Genomic DNA, 12576 nt, shown 5'->3' on the forward strand with positions numbered 1-12576 from the left:
ATAATACAGTACAAATAATACAAAATATATAAAGAAATGAAATAAAAATAAAAATGATGATGATGATGATGATGATGATGATGATGATGATGATGATGATGATGATGATGATGATGATGATGATGATGATGATGATGATGATGATGATGATGACGATGATGATGATGATGATGATGATGATGATGCTGATGATGATAATGAAGATGATGATGATGATGATGATGATAACGAACGCAGAAAAACTCGAACGCACAAACGAACGAACGAACAAACAAATTGACGGACGCATGAACGAACGAACAAAATAACAAACGAGCGCAAGAACGACCGACCGACAGGCCGGCCCGCTCGCTCGCTCGCTGACTGACTGACTGACTGACTGACTGACTGAGTGACTGAGTGAGTGACTGACTGACTGACTGACTGACTGACTGACTGACTGACTGACTGAAAGAAATTACGAACGAACGAACAAACCAATAAACCAATGAACAAACTCACGTACGCACAAACGGAATGAATAGATAAATAGATAGATAAATAAATAAATTGATGAATAAATAAATAAAGAAAGAAATACATGAACGAATGAATAAACGCATGAATGAATGAATAAATAAATATATACATAAAAAATACATTAATACATAAATAAATACATTAATACATAAATAAATGATTGAATGAAACCCTGTTCTGTTTACAATTATTGATTATTATTTTTGGCATTTCATACTTTAATATAATTAAACTACAAACAAATCCCTAGTGTTTTCAAAATTATTAATCTATTCACTATCAGTGTGCAATATATTTAATCTTAAAATGTTCTAAATTCATTGAATAAAATATAAATTTATAACCAATATTTCCATTCTTTATTGGTTTAAGACCTAAAAAGGCGTTTTTCTTTCAATATTTATAATACATAATCAAGAAGATCGAGATACCGTAGCCTAATCCCTTTTCCTTCGTTATCTATAAATAAACTATTTATTTGTAGATCTTTGAGCCAGGTTATCTAGAGGCTAACCCCATACCAAATGGTATGATGGTAATACCATTGCCTGTCCGTACAGGCTAACTCCGTTAACCTAAGGCCTGTTGAACAGACTAACTCGAGTCGTATCGGGTGGGTTGCCAGTAGGAAGAGTCCATCTATGATTAAACACCTTTTATTTAATGAAAATCCACCAAGTACATGTCCATGTCCAAAACAGCTAAAAGTTTCACAAATATGACTCCAAAATCGCAGTGTGTAATTCTCGACGTCCAAACGTCAGTTATGACGGAAGGCAATTTCGGTCGATTTTTCACAATAAAACAAGAACTTTGCTATAAACTCCAAGAACGCTTTTCATTTACTCAGTTTTCCTTCGAACTACGTCGGCAACGACATATGTGTGCATTGTTTGATCTTGCCTGCTATTGCATTGTGCTATTAAATACACCTATGAAATCATCGTTGGATACCTTTTCTCTTATTATAAATATATAAGGACCAAATTTTTTTTCAAGTACCTGTGCTTGGCGTTATACATCGCAAGGCTGACGCTCAGATCACGACCAACGCTAAATGTCGCAAAACATACTGCCGCATTAACGCATTGGCCGTACAAATTTCGCCACAATTTACAGCCGCTATATGTCGCAACAACAACGGTAAATGTCGCATTCATTAAAAATAAGTATTGTGCAGTATAACTGTCATAATTTAAAACCGTGCTTTTCCTGGTAAAGTTTTCCATTGTGAACCGGAGTGTACCCTAAGTCATTTTTTTAACAAACTGTGTAGCCGACCTGTATATTTTTGTTTTATATTGAATATTAAAGCCATGGGTGTTGAGATCTTAGACATGTTAATTTTTAAATGTTTTCGGATAGGGATCTAGGGATATTTTATTAACAATTTTGTAAAAGACCTATGAAAGATGCTACATACATACATACATTTGCGCTTTCAGATATGACGATTTTACAGAGTTTTATTTATACACGTAAACTTAAAACTGGTGATTCTAATCGCGTGACCAGTTTTGACCCTATGGTACATAATTTAAAACACTATTTCAGAACCTTTAGATGATGCTACACACTATGCATGAAAGATTTTAGTCTTTAAGTTTCCGAAAATGAAAATTTAAAGACATTCCATATATTTGTATAAGTGTATATTTAAGCGGGGATCTTCGGGGCCGAGCTCGTTTTTGCAATTGGGAGCATAATTTTAATAAACTTTGAATATGCTACACAACTATGGTATAAACCAATTAAACATCTACACCACGGGGTTTCAGATGAGATTTTGTAGTTAAAAACACTTCAAAAGGTCACATGGCTTAATAAATCAACGGACCGAAACGAATTTAGGAGATTTCTTATTAATATAAAGTTGACACATGGACACACGGATACGTCATTGACGGACACGGTATCCCATAGCTCACCATGAGCAAAGTGTGCTCAGGTGAGGTAAAACTTATGTCAAAAGAACTCCATTAATAAAAATAATTCAGTAGTAATAAGTGTCTTGAAAATATGTTCTTGCGTTGTGTACAATAGTTTAAAATAAACACTTTACATTTAGGCACATAAATACAAATGCATTGAACGAGTGCATGGCTATCAACTACATAGAAAAATGAACACGCACTGTATTAATTTTCCAGACAGAATATTAAAAATCATACGCTGGGCGGGAGATACCAATAGGTGCAATGGAATGACCTTGTACCTAATTGATTTACCGTCTAGTGGGTCTCATATAGGAATTTATCAAATGGAATGATGTAAATACATGAAATAACCTAAATGTACTTTTTACTAAAGATATAGTTGTGTGACTTCGTCACAATATCACAACGTTCATAATCTACCATCATATAGACATAAATATTTTCACATTGTTTGAAAACATCTTCCAACATAGTTTGGCAGTAATTTATGTTTAATCCAATCGATTGTGCAATGTGGAATCAATCGATTGTTGTTTGCAAATTATCATGTTTTAATGTATTATTCCTTGTACGCCACAGTTTGTTTTACATAATACATGTAAACAGATGATGGTAGAACTCACATTTAGCACCAGTCATTCCTACCAATCATCTGCTTACACCGAACCATTGTTTTTATCAATTTAAAAAAACAGTGTCTTTTGAAGTATTGTTTTTTTACTGTGTTTATCTTTCAGAGACAATACATATGTAACGTTGACAACGACATAAATAAGCAATACAGGTACATGAACTCATAAATTTGTCAGATATTGTATAAATTAACAACTTTTATGTACCATACAATTGACGGTTTATCTTGTCCACATATGTATATTTGAATGTTGGTATGGTTAAATATATTAATTCTTGGATATACACATATTTATTTATAGATATACTCACATATTGTATATAATGGACCAATTTAAATTAAAAGATTTCGTAACAGTCTTTATAACTGTTGCTTAACCATTTTAGTGGCGTTATGTCGTTTGAAAAGGTATTCTCAGATATAAGATCTGCAGCGAAGGAAATGATACTTCGGATTCAGGTAACTCAACAAATGGATCCGAATAAGTGAAATTTTTTCCTTTAATTAGAGAAAAAGCTTTTTGACAAATTATGGAATATGTCCTATCAAATTATTTAATTCAAAGTGTTTACACAACGTTTAACATTGAATATAACTGATATCAACATATTTTAAAGACTATGAAAAAGTATTATAGAGAACAGGAATTGTCCGGATTTGTCTTGTTTGAAGTTATCCCTTTTCAAGGTTACGTATCATAATCAGTCTGTTTCCTTAACCTGTCCTGGTAAAGGTTCTAAACAAACTATTTCGTATCGTTGAATATACTGATTATGCGGTATCCCACCGTGTTATAAACAAATTCGCGCGTTTGCTATCATGTCTTTTTGTATATCCATTCTTAGGAACCAACTGATAAGCGTTCGCTTGAGGAAAAAACAGCGATCTTTCAGTCATCCTTGAGACAAGCGGAAAAGATGTTCAAACATCAGGATTATCATTTCCGACGTTTGTCGGAAAGGAGCTGTTTTCTGGAAGCTCTAAATGCTAGCCAGGTAGATAGAAACATGTGTACGAAAAACAACTTTTATTTTAGCTCGTCAAATAATCCCGACACTTATCTTTGATCATGTTCCGTTTAAAAATCATGACGAGTAATATTTTAGTTTCCGTATCAAAAGCGCGTAAATGAAAACTCCACTCAGCTACCGTAACGGCAATTGTGTCATCAAATTTGCGAAACAAGTACATCAATAAAACGTGTGTTATTTATGCATTTAATATTTAATTTAGGAATTTTTGGTTCGACTGCATCCAAAGACCAAGGCTTGTTGAGGCACTCTCGATTCCGTTTTCTGAGTACAACCACAACTTGCGATCTTTAGGGGAAGATTACGCTAGGCGGACACCGCATACACTACACAACGGCAATATTATGCCTTTCATAGCAATTTGGACGACTACTAGAAAGAAATTTTGATATTTATCAATATGGAAAACGCGTTCATAAGATGCACATTTTCTTCCGTTAATTCAAGGATGCATGTGCGATAATATTGGCGTCTTCTTTATTCTATTCCTTTTCTATCAACAGCAAATAATGGCTATATATGTGGCACTTGTTTCAGGAAAAAAAAATTCAAATGTATGAAGAGCAAATGAAGGAATGTGAAATGTTAAAATCTCAAATATCCACAGCCTATTCTAGGTAAGTTCTCCAATCATTATCGGCTGTAATCTATAAAAACATGATAGGCTGGTTAGATCATGGGATGGCGGGAAATCGATAGTTTCCTGCGTTTAAAAAAAAACGGGCGTTGTTTTTTTTTTAATTTCTTGTTAATGTAAATAACATCAGTAATTAGCTAAATGACTCATTGATAAATTCTGAAATAACTTATTTTTTTAATTATACTAATTTTTTAAATTATACTATATTTTTCATACTTCGTATCTTAAATCGAAATATGGCGGCTTTTAACTTTATTATTTTATATAATTAGTTTAAATTTAACTTTAAATAAGAACTTATCCTCAATTAAACAAATACATACCCAGTTAAACAAACTTTATTTGACACTTATTAATCAAATGTTCAACATAGAGGAAAACAGATTGCGCTTGTTATTTAATGACATCTTTCTAAGAGTCAAAACATTTTCCCATTGAAAAAGATCTGTGTGAAAAACGAGGAAACTTTAGTGAAGGAAATAGACCTCCAACAACAAAATATAGCACGCAGAGAAGAAGAAATTAAAAAAACTTTTTCAACAAACTGATAAAGTTTTATCGAACCCAAATTTTCTAAAAAAATATGTAAAACGTTTAAACCTGCAATACACGAAAACATATGAATACAATACACCCTAACTGTTGTATCATTGCAGCACATTGAACGAAACTGTCGAGGTACTGAGACGAGAGTCTGCTTGGACCTTAGGCGTTAGAAGTGAACCCAGGTTTGGTCCTTTTTTATCAAGCGTTCACTATTGGAATCGCTGTTGCACTACAAAAAAGAGATTATCATCAAAGTTTGAATTTGAAGATTAAAACCTAACTTATATACTAACATATATATTTATAAAGTATAGTTTTCATACATTTCGACATTAACTCAGTTATAATGTTTACTGAAAAAGAATTACTTGGGAATGTTTATATAACACAATAATTCAAATATGTTTAACCATAACTACTGTATGATATTCGGAAAATAGCAAAAAACATACAAAGCGATACCTTCTCGCTTGACTCAGCTGATAAGCATGGTAAGGGTTAACACAATTATGGTATAAACATGGATATTATGGTGTCAGCAATATGTCGATTAACCACATGGGTGTACATTTTACCGCCATCAGTATGTGTTAACTATTAATAGTCATGCTAAAGTGGAAACAATAAAAAATAGAGAAGCTTAAGTTGCCTGTGCAGTGAAGCGCAGCCAGTGAATTTATTAAATAAACTGCTTATATGTGATTATAAGTAAGAAACCGAAACGTATCTACGGATAAAGGGACTAACATACCACATATAGAGTTTTTGCCAAACATTAGTAATTTCGAATTTTTAGTGTCATTCGTATCAGTTAGTGAGTTAGAACCTTAACAAATGTTTTAACCTTTTAAGCGTTCAAACGTTTAGCATAGGTCTGCATCCTATTTCGAACAATAAGATGTAGAACGACAAAACAATGAACAATATTTATGAGCGAATAGACAATCTTATATAATAAACGTATATATTCATAAACAGAATGAACTCGCATCACACTCTCATACATACAAATCTATGACACATTTCCTCATATGGAAATAGCTAAGTGTTAATGCTTGATAAGTATTGACAATTATCGATAATATTTTGTTGCGTTTTCAGTCACCAACTTGAGCTGTTGATTGAAAAAGAAGCGCTATTGGAACAAGAATATGATGAGACTCAAAAAGATCTTAATAACCATGAAATGCTGTTGAGCGGTCATGAGGTGAATATGACGGTAAATATTTAATATGTGTTATGTTCCAACAGCTAATAAGTAAATTGCAATAGTTTTCCATTCAATAATGGTTTCTACCTGCATTATATTATAGCTTTCTCTTGTTTAATATTGTGAATACGATTAATTAACATATATGTGTCAACGTTAAAGCGGGACTGCACGATTTTTATATGTGTTTAATTATAATATATTGATAACAATATGTAACAATAACACAAAAGAGGCAAGAAAAAGTATACATTGAAGAAGAAATACATAAAATGCAGCAAAGACAAATATGCGCCCCGAGCCGATTGTGACGAAGATATTTCGTACATATTTTCTGATAATAATCGAAGCATTCGTCTTTTTATTAGGAACGGAGTTAGTGTTCTTGTGTCGTATGAATATATATCGTTGCAGGATATTAAAATGATTCTTAAAACTAAATTTATATTCACATCATACATGCATGATATACATGTTGGCGAAATCCACTGTACAGACATTTTCGATTTCAGAATTAAATATCTGGCTTATTTTGCATTTTTCGACACATGTTCTTCTTAACTTTTCTTTTACGTTATATTGAAATATATGCATAACAAGTTTTTTTTACACATTTATATAAATTCATAAATATTTGACAAAATCGTGCAGTCCCGCTTTAAAAAATATTTTTCATGTTTGTATTTAAATGAATTCTTTTGTAACTTCAATACGAAATAATTGACATCTATATTTAAACCATGAACCGTTCCAAAAAGCGGTGATGCATAAGCTTTTAATCTGCCACATTATAAAATAATTTGTGTCAACTATGATAATGATATTAACCCAAAAGCATACATGTAACATACGCAACAGATTCTTTAAACAATAGAGAGGGGCTAGGATACAATTAACTGATGTCATACATGTTCTCATTATAGAAATAACTACTAGAAAGCATTTTTGAAATGTATCAATATAGAAAACATATAAGATGCACGTTTTCTTCCGTTAATTCGAGGATGCATGTGCGAGAACATTGGCGTCCCCTTTATTCTATCCCTTTTCTATCAACAGCAAATTATGGCAATATATGTGGCACTTGTTTCAGGAAAAAACAATTCAAATGTACCGGGGAGTATATGAAGAGCCAATGAAGGAATGTGAAATGTTAAAATCTCAAATATCCACAGCCCATTCTAGGTAAGGTCTCCAATCATTATCGGCTGTAATATATAAAAAAACATTATAGGCTGGTTAGATCATGGGATGGCGGGAAATCGATAGTTTCATGTGTTAATAAAAACGGACATTGATTTTTTAATTTCTTGTTAATGTAAATAATTTATACATCAGTAATTAGCTAAATGACTCATTGATAAATCCTGAAATAACTTAAGTTTTTAATTATACTCTATTTTTCATACTTGGTATCTTAAATCGAAATATGGTGGCTTTTAACTTTATTATGTTAATTAGTTCATTAGTTAGTTAATAACTAGTTTAAATTAATTTATAAATAAGAATTTACCATCAATTAAAAAATACATACCCAGTTTAACAAACTTTATTTGATGCTTATTAATCAAATGTGCAACATAGAGGAAAACAGACTGCGCTTGTAATTTAATGACATCTTTCTGAGAGTCAAAATATTTTCCCATTGTATTTTGCGACCAATCTTTTGGTCAAGGCTCACCAAACTCAACTTTGTCATGTTTTAGTTTCAATTATTTAAACTGGAAAATGATCTTAAACAAATTAAAGTAGAATTTGAAAGTATGCATTACATGTATTTGTTAATCTACGCGGTTTATTTTCAATATAAAGAGTTTTCATTTAACGAAAACTTCGAGTTTTCCTGTTGTAAGTACAAATGAAAACATTTATAAGTTTAATGTATCATATCGAGTTGCTCAAATAAGCAAAACCATTTGCATAAGAGTCTGATTGAACATTGGTGCGGATGCAGCGAATGATCAAAAACTTTTTCTTTGTTCATGGTGGTTATTATTGATTTCAGTGAACTTCTGACGATAGCAAAATCATTAGAAGATATGAGAAAGATCTGTGTGAAAAACGAGGAAACTTTAGTGAAGGAAATGGACCTTCTACAACAAGATATAGCACTCAGAGAAGACGAAATTAAAAAACTAAATTTGTCATTACAGTACGTTGAGTAAAAACTAATAATAAAGTGTAATGTCTTTTCTTTTTACATAAACTTACAGTATTTGTCTTGTTAATCAACAATTTGAAACAGTTTGAAATGTTTGAAATAGTTATGTTATCTATTTTGTGTTATATTTGATGATGATGATGATGATGATGATGATGATGATGATGATGATGATGATGATGATGATGATGATGATGATGATGATGATGATAAAATTATTACTATTATCCTAATAATGAATTTTAATAATAACCATAATGATGATGATGGTGATAATGATAATGAGGAGGAGGAGGAGAAGAAGAAAACGAAGAAGTAGAAGAAGAAGAAGAAGAAGAGGAAGAAGGATTATAATAATAATAATAATTATTATTATTATTTTTATTATCCTAATAACGAATTTTCATAATAACCATAATAATTACTAGTATTCGTGTTATATATTCTTTACATTTCTAGGTCAGTGAAGTCTAACAGTAACGAGGACAGAAACAAATGGCTACGACAGTAAATATCGCATTTAAATACTGTATTAATATCATAACGTTGTGAAATGTTGGCATGATCATTATAAATAGACAATTGCTTTAATTTTTATTGTCACAATTATTATTAGATAAAATCGCAAAATGTGATGGTTTAGCTCTATATTGCTTATTATATTAGACATATTTAACAAATAATGGTCTTATGAACATTTCCATAAATTGGAACCATTTACAGTTAAATTAATATTTTAAAGTATTTTATCTGCACGTGATGCATGTCATTTATTATACAATTTCTACAGAATTGAATCACAAGAAGAACACATGATCATCCAGAAGAAGAAGAAAAAAATACTGCAAAACAGATTGATGTAAGATTTCGTAGTATCGTCTCTATTTACAACAAACTGATGCGCCTGAGTTTTATCGAACCCAAACTTTCTAAAAATTGATATACAACGTTTAAACCTGCAATACACGAAAACATATGAATACAATACACCCTAACTGTTGTATCATTGCAGCACATTGAACGAAACTGTCGAGGTACTGAGACGAGAGTCTGCTTGGACCTTAGGCGTTAGAAGTGAACCCAGGTTTGGTCCTTTTTTATCAAGCGTTCACTATTGGAATCGCTGTTGCATTACAAAAAAGAGATTATCATCAAAGTTTGAATTTGAACATTAAAACCTAACTTATATACTAACATATATTTATAAAGTATAGTTTTCATACATTTCGACATTAACTCAGTTATAATGTTTACTGAATAAGAATTACTAGGGAATGTTTATATAACACAATAATTCAAAATATGTTTAACCATAAATACTGTTTGATATTCAGAAAATATATATATAAAAAAACATACACAGCGATACCCTCTCGCTTGACTCAGCTAATTAGCAAGGTAAGGGTTAACACAATTATGGTACAGAAATGTATATTATGGTGTCAGCAATATGTCGATTAACCACATGGGTGTACATTTTTCTGTCATCAGTATGTGTTAACAATTAATAGTCATGCTAAAGTGGAAACAATAAAAAACAGAGAAGCTTAAGTTGCCTGTGCAGTGAAGCGCAGCCAGTGAATTAATTAAATAAACTGCTTATATGTGATTATAAGTAAGAAACCGAAACGTATCTACGTATAAAGGGATTAACATACCCCATATAGAGTTTTTGCCAAACATAAGTAATTTGGAATTGTTAGCGCCATTCGTAACAGTTAGTTAGTTAGAACCTTTACAAATATTTGAACCTTTTAAGCGTTCAAACGTTTAGCATAGGTCTGCATCCTATTTCGAACAAAAAGATGTAGAACGACAAAACAATGAACAATATTTATGAGCGAATAGACAATTTTATATAATAAACGTATATATTGATAAACAGAATGAACTCGCATCACACTCACATACATACAAATACATGACTCTTTTCCCAACATGGAAGTATTGACAACTATCGAAAAGATTGTGTTGCGTTTTCAGTCACCAACTTGAGCTGTTGATTGAAAAAGAAGGGCAATTGGAACAAGAATATGATGAGATTCAAAAAGATCTTAATAACCATGAAATGCTGTTGAGCGGTCATGAGGTGAATATGACGGTAAATATTTCAAATGTGCTATGTTCCAACAGCTAATAAGTAAATTGCAATAGTTTTCCATTAAATAATGGTTTCTACCCGCATTATATTATAGCTTTCTCTTGTTTAATATTGTGAATACGATTAATTAACATAAATATTTCAACGTTAAAAAATATTTGTCATGTTTGTATTTAAAAGGATTCTTTTGTAACTTCAATACGAAATAATTGGCTCCTATATTTAAACCATGAACCGTTCCAAAAAGCGGCATTGCATAAGCTTTTAATCTGCAACATTATAAAATAATTTGTGTCAACTATGATACTGATATTAACCCAAAAGCATACATGTAACATACACAACAGATTCTTTAAACAATAGGGAGGGGCTAGGATACAATTAACTGAAGTCATACATGTTCTCATTATAGGTATCAGACATATGCTTAATAACAGAACATGTAGATACCAGGCCTTATACAAGTAATCATATCATATTCGTTCAAGTCAAGGCTCAATAGTCATACATAAGGTCTCTATAGTTTGATTTGCGTTTGAGTGAAAATCATATACTTGTCGCTTTAAGTTGATTGCTTTTTTTTCTATATTTCGATATAATGAGTGCTGTAATTGGTAGTGCATAATTATGCCCCCCCCCCCTTCGAAGAAAAGGGGGTATATTGTTTTGCACATGTCGGTCCGTCGGTCAGTCCGTCGGTCGGTCCGTCCACCAAATGGTTTCCGGATGATAACTCAAGAACGCTTAGGCCTACGATCATGAAACTTCATAGGTACATTGATCATAAATGGCAGATGACCCCTATTGATTTTCACGTCACTAGGTCAAATATCGAGGTCACAGTAACTCTTAACATTAAAATGGTTTCCAGATGTTAACTCAAGAACGCTAAGGCCTAGGATCATGAAACTTTGTATGTACATTGATAATGACTGGCATATGACTCCTATTGATTTTCAGGTCACTAGATCAAAGGTCAAGGTCACAATGACTCGAAACAGTAAAATGGTTTCCGGATGATAACTCAAGAATGCTTAGGCCTATGATAATGAAACTTCATAGGTACATTGATCATGACTGGCAGATGACTCCTATTTATTTTCAGGTCAATAGGTCAAAGGTCAAGGTCACAGTGACTGGAAACAGTAAAATGGTTTCCGGAAGATAACTCAAGAATACTTAGGCCTAGGATCATGAAACTTTATAGGTACATTGATCATGACTGGCAGATGGCACCTATTGATTTTCAGGTCACTAGGTCAAAGGTCAAGGTCACAGTGACTCGAAACAGTAAAATGGTTTCTGGTTGATAACTCAAGAACCCTTCGCCTAGGATCATGAAACTTCACAGGTACATTGATCATGATTTGCATATGACCCCTATTGATTTTCAGCTCACTAGGTTAAAGGTCAAGGTCACAATGACTCGAAACAGTATTCTTTCCGGATGATAACTCAAGAATGCTTAGGCCTATGATCATGAAACTTTATAGGTACATTGATCATGACTGGCAGATGACCCCTATTGATTTTCAGGTCACTAGGTCAAAGGTGAAGGTCACAGTGACCTTAAACAGTAAAATGGTTTCCAACGTATTCACACAATGGCTGCCACTACAACTGAAATCCCATTCGGAGGGCATGCGTGTTTTACAAACAGCCCTTGTTCAATCTGAACATGCTTATTACTCTAATATAACAATTGCTTAATAAATAAGATAAAATACGATTAAAACTATAAGTACCCTTAAATCAGCTGAAAGGGTTAATCTTAAGTTTTTGTTTGAAGCAGATAAA

General features: G+C 32.2%; 1 long non-coding RNA gene across 1 annotated transcript; it reads left to right on the forward strand.

Annotated features, from left to right (window-relative positions):
* The first annotated feature begins 3190 nt into the window (after positions 1-3190).
* On the forward strand, positions 3191-6523 carry LOC127871434 (uncharacterized). The gene is made up of 6 exons (XR_008045335.1): positions 3191-3240; positions 3477-3549; positions 3936-4085; positions 4324-4738; positions 5418-5489; positions 6409-6523. It is a non-coding gene; the product is annotated as an uncharacterized LOC127871434 (long non-coding RNA).
* Positions 6524-12576: the final 6053 nt, after the last annotated feature.

Source organism: Dreissena polymorpha, chromosome 3, assembly GCF_020536995.1.
Source record: "Dreissena polymorpha isolate Duluth1 chromosome 3, UMN_Dpol_1.0, whole genome shotgun sequence".
NCBI lineage: Eukaryota > Metazoa > Mollusca > Bivalvia > Myida > Dreissenidae > Dreissena > Dreissena polymorpha.